Here is a 13,719-nt window from a genome sequence, read left to right as displayed (position 1 = left end):
AGGAGCCAGGCGCCAGGACGCAGATTAGTAGATCTGCGGTCCCGACTCCCGGCCGAATACAGAAGCGGCGGGGGAGGCAGGGTAACACAGGGCGGGGGAGGCAGCTTTAAATTTAGGGAGGGGGCCGCCGATATTTTCCGGTGGGGGGGGGGGGGGCGCAAAAATTGGTGCTACGCCACTGACCGGAGTCATGTGACCATTGTCACTTCAAAAGTACATTTAAGAAAAAATAATAATTCTAACACGTGTCCATTAAGGTATATATATATACAACTGTGTAACGTTCTCCTCGCTGCTGGTCGATGATCCCATGTCAGAGTGTGGAACATACATTAGATGCTTCACTTGCCGGGAAATGTCAGACATAAAACCAAGCACAAAGCAGAATGTATTTAATGCCAGCTGCTAGGGGGCTTGTCAGTCATTGACAGCAATGTGCTGTGATTTGGGCCAGTGTTGCTACTTGTGCACTGTTAGGGAAGAGACGGTGATTAGCGGTGACCGTAGCTAGATATCCCTATAGGCAGAGCATTGGTACGTACTGGTGGGGATCTGGTCTGTACCTACTGTCACATAAGGACGATATTAATGCACAATGACAGCTTAGAACCTATATGTACACAGGTGATGGGTGGCCAACACAAGAGATGGGCACACGGGCGAGAAGGGACACAGAGGGGTTCATTTACTAAGATGGGAGTTCTATTGAAGATGGGATGTTGCACATGGTACCAGATTATATCTATTATCTTCTACAAGGTGCTGATTAAATAAGAAGTAGAATTTGATTGGTTGCTATGGGCAACCCCAAATCTTCAATAGCCCAGAGAATGTACAACAAGAGTTTTCTTTTTAACAATGTGTTACAAATCAGCCTGTACCCCCAAAATGACAAAGTAACTTAGGATAACAGTATAGAGGTATAGGGCACAATAAAAAGATTTAAATGTGTTAAATGGATCCAATTTGCGTTTTTTAAAAACTTTATTTTTTTTAAATAATGAAAGCAGGGTTTTTATTGTGTAAAATAAATGCTCTAGCAAACGTTGGGGTACATGAAAATGGGCATACTTTAACTACATATTTGGGTCATTTAAAGGCACTTTAAAAAAAAAAAAAGTTGCAAAAACAACTGATTACTCCCAGCTGCAAGCCTAAAAACACATGTCCTACTTATAAAACACCCCAATATATCTGTCCCATAACTTGTAAACACACATCTCACTATCGGCCTATTAAAGTGTGTGACTGGCTAGCAGAGTGCTTTGTGCTTTGAGCTGCCAGCTATTAGCCCACTGCCCCTATATTAGTCATTTAGGGGGTGGCCAATTGGTTCTGAACAAAGTGGGGATCTCTTTTGTCAGCCCTGGTCTCAGTATAATTGTTGCTTCTCGTCCTCTCATTTATATCAAAGGTAATTAACACGTCACACCCTGTAATACAGTTAAATTTTATGACAGCGGTTATTCATGTACAGTAAGCTAATGCAGGATGCCACGCAGTGGAGCAACAATGGTACTGCAGTCCAAGCTGTGGCTTGGGGGAACTGGCGCTGACTGAGTCAGCTCCTGGACGTCACCGAAATCCCATCGGCCACGGCGGTGACTGTAAAATCCCACTAAAGGCTGGCACTGACTTCAGCAGCTCCTCCGTGGGTGGTGCCATCATGGGGAAATCTAACACACAGCTGAATCATGCAGCATGTGTGATTCAGGGGTAGAGTCAGGGCCGGATTAAGGGGGGGGGGGACACAGGGGGTCAGTACCCCTGGCCCCCCTCTATCTAGGGCTGTGGTTGGCATGTATTTTTTTTTTAGCTAAAGGTTTTGTGCATGGCAGTGGGGTAGTGCTGCAGCTTCACCTATCTGCCAATGTGACAATGATTAATGGTGCTGAGCATCGGGACCCAAAGCACACTGCATTACTGGGAGTTGACTAAGTCCCATGACACTTTGCACAAGCGATCAGAGGCTGAGAGGATTGTGCTGAGCTTTGCTTGGTGGAGCTCATCACATGCTTCATCCAAGGAGGACAGCAGCAACAGCAGGCTCATCATGGGAGGGTTTTAATCAGAGACAGCTCTGAGCCTATGAGGTCTCCTACAGAGTAAGGTACAAAGGGACAAACAGAGGCTTTTCATATGGTATTAGTGTTCATTCTAGCACCCGCCGCCATCTTTGAAAACCCATGCAGTTCCTGTTCCCTACCTGGGGTGTCGGCAAAAAAGCGGCACTCAGGAGACGTGAAAAAAAGCGATGTTGTTTTATTCCTTCAACATGTTTCGAGCTGTTATGCTCGTCATCAGGGACAACATACTACAAAATGGTGCACACACAATACCCAACAGATACCTCACCCTCATCAGATTACTCACCCTACACCTGCGCGGACTTCATCACACACGCCGGTTACTGCTGCACGGAGATCCCGACGGCGCAGTCCTATGACGTGTGTGGGCTGATGCGTGGGTTTGTATATCTGATCACCATAGTAACACTGTCAACTAAATCATGAAGAAACAATCATATAAAAACCACAATAAAGATGTATATATAAATACATATATAAATGGCAGTGATTATGGACATAAAGATTAAATATATATACAGCCCCCCCCCCCTCTCTGCAGTTACCCATTGACCAAGTTTATACTGCATTTACTCTGTGTTTTGACAGTGTAATATTATCCCGTGCAGTTTGCGGCCAGTAATGACAAGTGGGAAGTGTCTAAAGTGCCCTGGGCAGAGTGTGGGGGCCCCTAATGTTTTGTGGCCTTGGGACGACCACCCTTGTTGCCCCTTCTTGGATCTGGCTCTGGTTCCAACGAAATTGCTGTACATCTCAAGATTTATTTACCCAATATTATTTTAAAAATTCTGCTCTTTTAAGCTGGATTCATTTTATTGCGTGCACCTGTTGTTCCTTAAGATAATTGGCCAGATGCACTAAGCTTAAAAAGTGATAAAATGGAGAGGGATAAAATGGGATAAAATGGAGAGGGATAAAATGGAGAGGGATAAACCAGCAGCCATTTTTCAAACACAGCCTGTGACATGGTAGTGAGCACTGGCGTAACTATAGCACCGCAGCCCCCGCCACCGCGGGGGGGGGGGGCGCTGTGCATATGGGGGCGCCGGGGGCTGCGGTGCTATAGTTACACCTCCCCCCAATCCCCCGCAGGCTTACCTATTTCGCTGGTCCCGGCGGCTCCGTTCTTCTGCTGAGGACCACCACAAAATGGCCGCCCCCATATAGCACACAGTTCTCTGAAACTGTCTGCTGTATGGGGTGGCCATTTTGTGGTGGTCCTCAGCAGAAGAACGGAGCCGCCGGGACCAGCGCGAAAGGTAAGGCTGCGGGGGATTGGGGGGGTTTGAATGGGCGGCGGGGGGGGGGGGGGGCGCCCAAAACGTAGCTACGCCGCTGGTAGTGAGGAGCTGATTGTCTGGCTGTCCATGTTATTACTTTTTAAGATTAGTACATCTGGCCCATGGAGCCATACTATCTATTTAAATAGCCAAGGCCGGAGCTGTGCGCGGGTAGATGAACCTTAATGACCTTGCGTAGGCGTAATGGTATTGCAAATAATGACTTTTCAAACGGCATCGCTAATAACACGTCAACTACTTAAACCACTTTCAACACAAAACAACTATTAACTACTAAACTATTAGACCACGAATGGGAAATAGCATGTTTCAGGACACAGATTGCAAAAGTGGCTTACAAATGTAATTGGCTCCCGGATTGTATGGGAATTCATTAAAAAAATATGAAACTTTAATGATCTGAGGTTCTATAAGGCGAGGGGGGTAAAGATCACTGGAAATGGAACCCTCTAGCTGATTACAGACATATAGATGTGTGGTAGCCGCCACGTTAGGGGTAGATATATACCCTTGTTGTAGATATGTATATGTTATGAATGTACAGTTAATGTCATACTACAAGTCTCATAGAGAATACTTTATGTTTTGTGTAATAATTAAACCCTATAGGGGACATTAAATGTATGTCTATGGGCATGCCTCCACAGAAGGCAAGAGACTGTTCTTTTAATGGTTTTACACTGTGCTCCCCGCCAGAGAGACATTAGACAGGGAGCAACGAACTGCTGGCAGAAAACCCCTGTGTCGATAAAGTTATTCAGCCCGTGCACATGACGGGCACCGTGAGCCAGGAGAGCCTGGGTAAAAAACTGACAGCCGTTAACGGCTGTTGAGCAGTTCCCCAGAGATTGTGAAAGCAAGCAGAGCTACGCAGCTGGAGAGGAAGCAGAGAGCGGTGCTGAGACACGGAGCACACTCACCAGGGGCTCCAGAGACGACGGCAGAGCTTCTTCCCTTCAGCGGTGACAGGCAGCAGAGATCCGGCGACTTCTCCCCTGCAAACCCAGACGTGGTGTTCCTGGGCGGGCCGCAGCGTCATAGGAAGGCGGTGTCTGCGTCATTCCGGGCGGTGACTAGGCGGTGGAGGCGGCACCGGAGGGAGTGTCCAGTCGATCCTGCAGCAGATAAGGAACAATAAAGGGGCGCGGTGAGTGACTATCCAGCCCAAAAGGGCCGCCCACTATGCCCTCAGCCCTGCCTCCTGCATCATACACTCAGCTGTTCTAGCAAGTCCCAGGGACTTGTATCACACGCATCAATCAGACTGCTTTGCTCAGTAAGAGCTATATAAAACTGCATACAGAGCTGTAAGAGCTGCATAAAGTAAAGAGACGATGCTACATCATCTCCCAGTGTAGTCTGCACCCCCCGAGTCTGGCTATAAGGTTATCTCAGCACATTAGGAGTAGTCATAGACTTCAAGACGTACGCTCCTTGCCAGCAATCCTTACTGAAGCTGTCGATGTTACAGAGAGAGAGGGACCTTATAACTAATCCAGGCTTGCTTCAGAAATAGCTAATAGACTATCATACTTGGGAGGTTTAGACTACAACTGCCAGTTAAACTAAGATTTTTCTAGGACATTGTATTTGGAGACTGATTTACTAGCAGCGGTGCTTCATCGTAATAAGAAGCCTATCCCAGCAATAGCAGGGACAGTTCACATAGCAAGGGGCTCAGGATAACAACAAAACCAATTTTGCAGTATAATCTCAGCACAGAGGAGCAATAATTTGGAAGTGCCAGACAGCTGGGGACTGTTGTAATTTATAGACCATTCTTCGGTTTAACGCCCATTAGCCTATTCTTCCCTTTAATGCATAGACTACATCAGGACCCCGCCAAGCGACACTTACCTACTTCTTCCCAAATTTTGGATTACAAATATTCTGTTCAGGGAATAGACATTGCGACGTGGGACCTGAAAGCCTGCAACAAAGGAATAGACAGTTATTAAAAAGCGCTTGTATAACAGTTGACTATAGTCATAAAAAGAGTTAACTCTAGGTTATTATAAGAAGGAAGGATTATTGCGCAATAATAACCCATTTGTGTAATTAAAGGCCTTATAGGAAACAAAGGGTACTGTGGAAATGTTTAACATTTTAATGTAATTGATATTTAGGAAATGTTTTACCAGCAATTATTTTGCCTGTTTATCAAAGTAATAACAATCTAGTGTAACGGTTTAGACAGCGATCTCTAGAGGTCAGTGTAGTATTTATTCGCATTATTTGGCATTGTAACGTGTCACCATAGTTTGTAAGTGAAGTGTTAAATCTTTATTTATTCTGCTGTCAACTAGTTGTTAGATAGTAACAGCTCACTAATGTTATGTGAGTAAATGTTTGTATTGGCATGTTGATATTTCATGCCCAATAATAACCTTGATTTCAAACAGGCTTTCATCGAAAGCAGAGTTCCAGTTTAATAAAAGCGACCTTATTGTTTTATTTGTGTGTTTTATTGTAATGAACTGTCCATAAGTGTATAGCTGAATAACCTGTAAAAACAAAGCGATACTTACCTGTAAAGTAGAAGATACTTACCTGTGAAGATCACAGAATTGGCGTCGCACGAACAGGATTCGTACAAGAAAAACAGCAAAATGTCCAGCGGAGATTCAGCTGAAGGAACCCTGCAACCAGCCATGGCCACCCCTAACCCAATTACCTTGCCATATCATTTTGGAGCGCCATGGATTCCATGCTATTCTGGCGAAGAAACAGGAAAGGATGGCGTTTCATTGAAAGCATTTAAAAAGAAACTGAACTCTATATTTATACTTCATCCATTAAGTCCACAGCAACAAGTGGAAATAGTTATAGGGCAGCTGAAAGGACCAGCACTAAGGGAAGTTTGGTCCTGGCCAGCAAGAGAAAAGCAGACGGCAGATCAGATTTTTCAGAGACTAGCAACAACCTTCCATATTGCCACTCTATCAGAGTTAAAGTCACAGTTTTATGCAAGAAAGCAAAGGTTGGATGAGACTTTGAGAGATTTCGCCCTGAGTCTTCAGGAAATGCTGAAGGATATACAAGAATTCGATGCAGAAGATGCCCAGATTCCAGACGAAAATGAGGCTCTTATCAACAGATTAATCGAAGGAGTACACCAAGACAGTGTCCGGACCCAATTGAAACTCTTGCGTCTGCAAAAAGACGAAGCCTCATTCCTAGATTTCAAAGATGCGGCCATTAAACTAATTGGGGTTAAGCGTAACACTGGAGCTGGATTCCCGGAACTCCCAGGGTATCAGGAACATTCATTTTCAAGTCCAGATGAACTTTTGGGGGCAGCAAAGGAGGTTAAGACACAACAAGTGAATGCTCAGAATGCACAGTCGGCTGCTGGAGATCTAAACTACATCCTAAAAGGACAGATAGAGGATCTAGTTACAGGAATGGCTGACATGAAGAAAGAGATTCAGAGGTTAGCAAACAGTCGACCCAACGAAAGACCAGATTTTGATTGGCATACTAGAGACCGTTCTTCACGAGGCGGATGGTGGGGCCCTAGTCAAGGAAGAGGCCGAAGGCCAACGGATCAATTCGACGCCCAAGGTCGTCCCATCTGCAGGAGATGTGGCCGCGGTGGTCATATTGAGCGAATGTGTCGTCAGGAAAGACCTTTAAACTTGAATGCCCCGGGGACAGAGGCCGATCCCCGGGGAGATTACCCTCAATAGGTCCGTCCCCAGAAGAGTGGTGCTCTCGATATACGGGGCGATGCCCTGTAATACCTGTATATATCGATGATGTCCAAGTCCTCGCCACTCTAGATACTGGGTCACAAGTCACCACCATAGACTATAAACTTTTTTGCCAGCTCTGGGATAGAAAGGAGACACTCCCACCGCCCCCCACATGGCTTAGACTCCTAGCCAGTAATGGCCTGGCCATCCCCTGTGAAGGATATTGTGAGGTCAATGTAAAAATAGGACAGACACTGTTAACTCGGCAAGGGTGTCTTATCACGCATACTGAAGATTCGTCTATCCCTGCAATAATCATCGGGATGAACATCCTGCAAAGTTGCCCCAATGAACTGATTAATGCCTTACAGTCAGAATTACCCCACGTGCCTTCCTGTCACCAAAAAGCCTTATGTCAAGTGATAAAAGTGTTGCGTAGCCAAGAACAGTTTGTGAAAGAAACTGGAGAAATCGGAAGAGTTAAGTTCACGGATCAGAGAGCCTTTGTGGTTAAACCAAATACGGAAGTTATCCTATGGTGCAAAGCCCGGTGTGGCCCAATGGGAAGATCCTATCAGGCATTGGTGGAACCGAGCAGAACACAATCCCGACTCGACCTAGTCGTTGCTCGAACCCTTGTCACTGTAAGCAATGGAAGGATACCTGTCAGAGTGCTCAATCCGCATGACTATCCCATCCGAGTAGCACATCACCAGACATTGGCGAAATTGAGCTGGATAGCTTTCCAAGATGTCCATGACGTAGTGAGCTTCCATCAATCCTCCACCGCTACAGCTGAAAGTACAGAAGATAAGCCCTGGTGGAAAGAGATACACATCGGGGAGGAAAACACCCCGGAGGAACTCATAGAAGGCGTTCTGAGAGTGGTGCAGGAAAACGCCCAAACGTTCAGTAAATACCCCTCCGACTTCGGAAAAGTTGAGACCATAAGACATTTCATTCCAACTGGGAACGCACCACCCATAAAAGAAAGATACAGAACGCTGGCTCCTGCCTTATATCAGCCGGTGAAAAAGATGTTAGAGGACATGAAGGCGAGTGGGGTGATTCATGAAAGCTATAGCCCATGGGCGGCACCCATTGTCATCGTGAAAAAGAAAGACGGAAGTTTGAGATTCTGCGTCGACTATAGAAAACTGAATCAGGTTACTCATAAGGACGCTTATCCTTTGCCCAGAATTGAGGAATCCCTGACCGCCCTAAAGTCCGCATCGTACTTCTCCACCCTAGATCTCACCAGTGGCTACTGGCAGATCCAGGTAGCCACTGGGGATCGTGAGAAAACCGCCTTCACCACCCCCATGGGACTTTACGAGTTTGATAGGATGCCCTTTGGGCTTTGTAATGCTCCTGGAACATTTCAACGACTAATGGAGCACTGCCTGGGGCATCGAAATTTTGAAATCGTCTTACTATACCTCGATGATGTGATAGTGTACTCCAGCACGTACCATGATCACCTCCAACATCTACATGAGGTGTTTCAAAGACTGGCAGAATTCGGCTTGAAGGTCAAGCCCTCCAAGTGTTTCCTTCTTCAGAGCAGTGTCAAATATCTGGGGCATGTTGTAAGCGCCCAAGGAATTGTCCCTGATCCAGATAAGATTTCAGCTATCCGAGACTGGCCCGTGCCAAAGACCATTAAAGACGTTCGCAGCTTTCTGGGGTTTATAGGCTACTATCGTAGATTCATAAAGAACTTTTCCCGTGTGGCTGCCCCATTACACGAATTACTACGAGGGATCAATAGACAACAGCAGAACAAACAGACTCCCATTAATTGGACTGAGACCCAGCAGGAAGCTTTCGATACCCTTAAGGAGTTAATGACCACTACGCCCATCCTCGCCTACCCTGATTATAGTCAGCCCTTTCATCTATATACTGACGCCAGCTTTCAAGGGCTTGGGGCCGTGCTGTCTCAAAAGCAACATGATCAAGAGCGTATCATTGCCTTTGCTAGTCGAAACCTAAAAAAAAGTGAAAGGAATGATAGTAATTACAGTGCCTTTAAACTTGAACTGTTAGCCCTCGTTTGGGCAGTCACGGAAAAGTTCAGAAATTATTTGCTTGCAACCCCGTTTGTCGCATTCACGGATAACAACCCGTTAGCTCACTTAGCAACGGCTCAGTTGGGAGCCCTGGAACAGCGGTGGTATTCCCGGTTAGCCAACTTCCAATTTGTCATCAGATATCGATCTGGGAAAAGCAATGGCAACGCCGATGCTCTCTCTCGTGTCTCTCAAGAGCAGTTTATTCAAGAAGATGCGGACAAGTGGGAAGAGATAGAAATGCCAGCTTTCCAAGACATCTTCCTTGGTAAAACCACCGTTTCTAAGGAGAAGAAACAGCTAGCCGCTCAAGCTGAAACCGATACTTCGAGCCCTGAAAACAGAGATTATTGGGAGCAGATTCAGGGGGAAAGTCCACTGTTGACCAAATTGAAGACATTGATAACTGCTAAGAAAAGGTGGAAGTATGAATGCGAACCAGAAGCGGATCCTGAGCTCATCCGATTATACAAACAGAGGAGCAAATTCCGTTTCCAAGGGAACCTACTGGTGCGTGCGATCATCAACCCCAAAACACACGCTTTAATCCGTCAGATAGTGATACCCAGATGTCAGAAGGACAGAGTGCTCCAAGCTTATCACAATGACTCCGGGCATTATGGAGCTGAGAAGTTAGAATCCACTGTGCGGCAACGTTTCTTTTGGGTAGAGATGCGGAAAGATATGGAAGAATGGTGCAAGAATTGCACGAGATGTATACTTAAAAAGAAACCGGCAACGTCACAAAGAGCTCCACTACATCCTATTGTTAGTCATCATCCCCTGGAGCTGGTTCTCATAGACCATGTGAAATTAGAACCGAGTCGCCAAGGTTACCAATACGCCATCACGATCATAGATCACTTCTCCAAATTTGCTGTCATCATGCCTGTGAAGGATCTTACGGCCCGAACCACTGCTGAAATAATTTGGAGAGCCTTTGTAAAACAGTACGGTTATCCCGAAAGAATCCTCACCGACCAAGGGGCTGCATTCGAATCAACCTTGTTCCAAGAACTGTGCAAATGGTATGGCTGTAAAAAGACACACACTACGGCCTATCATCCCCAGTGTAACGGGGCCTGCGAAAGACTCAATCAGTCTCTAATTAACATTCTAAGAGCCCTACCCAAGTCAGAAAGGCAAGATTGGCCTGAATTGCTACCTGAGATTTCTTTTGTCTACAATAACACGGAGCATGGAGCTACCGGATTCACTCCATACTATCTGTTGTTCGGAAGGAATGGCAGGTTGCCTGCAGATCTAAAGTTGGAAGTGCCCCAGGAAATGTCCTCAGTGGAGAATCCAAAAACAGAATGGGTACAAACTCATCAAAAAAGAATCCGTGATGCCTACAAACTTGTTGACCAAAGAAGGGATAAATTACATCAACAACAGACTGAGTATTATAATGAAACCGCACTGGCAGAGCCCTTGGCAGTGGGAGATGTTGTCTGGAAGAAAAAGAACCAACGACAGAGCAAACTGGATTCATTTTGGGAGGAACAGCTGTTCATCATCAAAGAAATACCAAACCCTGGAATGGACATTTACCAAATCTCAAAATTGGGCGAAGAAAACTCAGTAGTAATACACCGAAACCAACTCAAGAAATGTCATGATTCAGTGTCAATTCCTAAGCTTCCTGTCTCGGAGCCTACAGATACGGACAGCAGCGGCTCATTCCCTGAAATGTTAAAGCTATTCTGGCCAGGGTTAGCCAATGGCATGCCTTACTGCTTTATGAATGTTTCTGAAAATCCAAATGTTGTTAACCTTGGTAATGAAATTCCTGTATTCCCTGAAAGTAATGTTTCTGTCATTCCACATGATGAAGTGGCCCAGGATACCTCAGAGTTAAGACGTTCGAACAGAAGTACACAAGGCGTCTTACCTCTCAGGTATAGAGAGTAGAAAGAGAAAGTTTTTAATGTGTTACTGACATGGTCAAATGCAATGCAGTATTGTTTATTTTTTCCTTTTGAATCTTATTCTAAGTAGGAAAGATTCCGTTTATTTTTAAAATTTGTTGCATGGGGACATGCAAGGTTCTACGGGGAGGTGTGTGGTAGCCGCCACGTTAGGGGTAGATATATACCCTTGTTGTAGATATGTATATGTTATGAATGTACAGTTAATGTCATACTACAAGTCTCATAGAGAATACTTTATGTTTTGTGTAATAATTAAACCCTATAGGGGACATTAAATGTATGTCTATGGGCATGCCTCCACAGAAGGCAAGAGACTGTTCTTTTAATGGTTTTACACTGTGCTCCCCGCCAGAGAGACATTAGACAGGGAGCAACGAACTGCTGGCAGAAAACCCCTGTGTCGATAAAGTTATTCAGCCCGTGCACATGACGGGCACCGTGAGCCAGGAGAGCCTGGGTAAAAAACTGACAGCCGTTAACGGCTGTTGAGCAGTTCCCCAGAGATTGTGAAAGCAAGCAGAGCTACGCAGCTGGAGAGGAAGCAGAGAGCGGTGCTGAGACACGGAGCACACTCACCAGGGGCTCCAGAGACGACGGCAGAGCTTCTTCCCTTCAGCGGTGACAGGCAGCAGAGATCCGGCGACTTCTCCCCTGCAAACCCAGACGTGGTGTTCCTGGGCGGGCCGCAGCGTCATAGGAAGGCGGTGTCTGCGTCATTCCGGGCGGTGACTAGGCGGTGGAGGCGGCACCGGAGGGAGTGTCCAGTCGATCCTGCAGCAGATAAGGAACAATAAAGGGGCGCGGTGAGTGACTATCCAGCCCAAAAGGGCCGCCCACTATGCCCTCAGCCCTGCCTCCTGCATCATACACTCAGCTGTTCTAGCAAGTCCCAGGGACTTGTATCACACGCATCAATCAGACTGCTTTGCTCAGTAAGAGCTATATAAAACTGCATACAGAGCTGTAAGAGCTGCATAAAGTAAAGAGACGATGCTACATCATCTCCCAGTGTAGTCTGCACCCCCCGAGTCTGGCTATAAGGTTATCTCAGCACATTAGGAGTAGTCATAGACTTCAAGACGTACGCTCCTTGCCAGCAATCCTTACTGAAGCTGTCGATGTTACAGAGAGAGAGGGACCTTATAACTAATCCAGGCTTGCTTCAGAAATAGCTAATAGACTATCATACTTGGGAGGTTTAGACTACAACTGCCAGTTAAACTAAGATTTTTCTAGGACATTGTATTTGGAGACTGATTTACTAGCAGCGGTGCTTCATCGTAATAAGAAGCCTATCCCAGCAATAGCAGGGACAGTTCACATAGCAAGGGGCTCAGGATAACAACAAAACCAATTTTGCAGTATAATCTCAGCACAGAGGAGCAATAATTTGGAAGTGCCAGACAGCTGGGGACTGTTGTAATTTATAGACCATTCTTCGGTTTAACGCCCATTAGCCTATTCTTCCCTTTAATGCATAGACTACATCAGGACCCCGCCAAGCGACACTTACCTACTTCTTCCCAAATTTTGGATTACAAATATTCTGTTCAGGGAATAGACATTGCGACGTGGGACCTGAAAGCCTGCAACAAAGGAATAGACAGTTATTAAAAAGCGCTTGTATAACAGTTGACTATAGTCATAAAAAGAGTTAACTCTAGGTTATTATAAGAAGGAAGGATTATTGCGCAATAATAACCCATTTGTGTAATTAAAGGCCTTATAGGAAACAAAGGGTACTGTGGAAATGTTTAACATTTTAATGTAATTGATATTTAGGAAATGTTTTACCAGCAATTATTTTGCCTGTTTATCAAAGTAATAACAATCTAGTGTAACGGTTTAGACAGCGATCTCTAGAGGTCAGTGTAGTATTTATTCGCATTATTTGGCATTGTAACGTGTCACCATAGTTTGTAAGTGAAGTGTTAAATCTTTATTTATTCTGCTGTCAACTAGTTGTTAGATAGTAACAGCTCACTAATGTTATGTGAGTAAATGTTTGTATTGGCATGTTGATATTTCATGCCCAATAATAACCTTGATTTCAAACAGGCTTTCATCGAAAGCAGAGTTCCAGTTTAATAAAAGCGACCTTATTGTTTTATTTGTGTGTTTTATTGTAATGAACTGTCCATAAGTGTATAGCTGAATAACCTGTAAAAACAAAGCGATACTTACCTGTAAAGTAGAAGATACTTACCTGTGAAGATCACAGATGCTCCATTAATGCTTTACGAGAAAGAAAAAAAACAGCTAACAAATTATTTTCTACAAAACGTGGGAAGATAAAAGTTCATTTAAAATAAGGAAATAGCTATTTCCGTACAGAACCTGGTCGGAGTAACAGTTATCGGCAAAGGGTATTTATACCATAGTAAGATGACACAAAGGACTCTATTCAGACCTACGGTGTGCTGTCAATCCGTAGCATTAATGATTATTGATCAACCACACATGTGCACGGTATGCGGTGGTGTATGTAATGCGCGGGGGGTGGCTTCGGCGGTGGTGTATGTAATGCGGGGGATCTCACCTGCTGCTGGCTCCAGATGCCGGGCGGAGGGGGGCGGATCTTCTGCAGCCGGGTGGAGGGGGAGCGGGGGCTGTGAGCCTGCTGCCGCTGC

General features: G+C 45.3%; 1 long non-coding RNA gene across 1 annotated transcript; it reads right to left on the bottom strand.

Annotated features, from left to right (window-relative positions):
* Nucleotides 1-4,225: 4,225 nt before the first annotated feature.
* On the bottom strand, nt 4,226-12,865 carry LOC146025667 (uncharacterized). The gene is made up of 4 exons (XR_014454260.1): nt 12,603-12,865; nt 11,666-11,860; nt 5,246-5,318; nt 4,226-4,503 (listed from the first exon to the last, which is right to left on the bottom strand). It is a non-coding gene; the product is annotated as an uncharacterized LOC146025667 (long non-coding RNA).
* Between the last annotated feature and the right edge of the window lie 854 nt (nt 12,866-13,719).

Source organism: Crinia signifera, chromosome 1 (genome assembly GCF_055691185.1).
Source record: "Crinia signifera chromosome 1, ASM5569118v1, whole genome shotgun sequence".
Classification (NCBI taxonomy): domain Eukaryota; kingdom Metazoa; phylum Chordata; class Amphibia; order Anura; family Myobatrachidae; genus Crinia; species Crinia signifera.
Note: the sequence above shows the minus strand (reverse complement) of the source record. Positions and strands in the feature narration are given on the sequence as shown.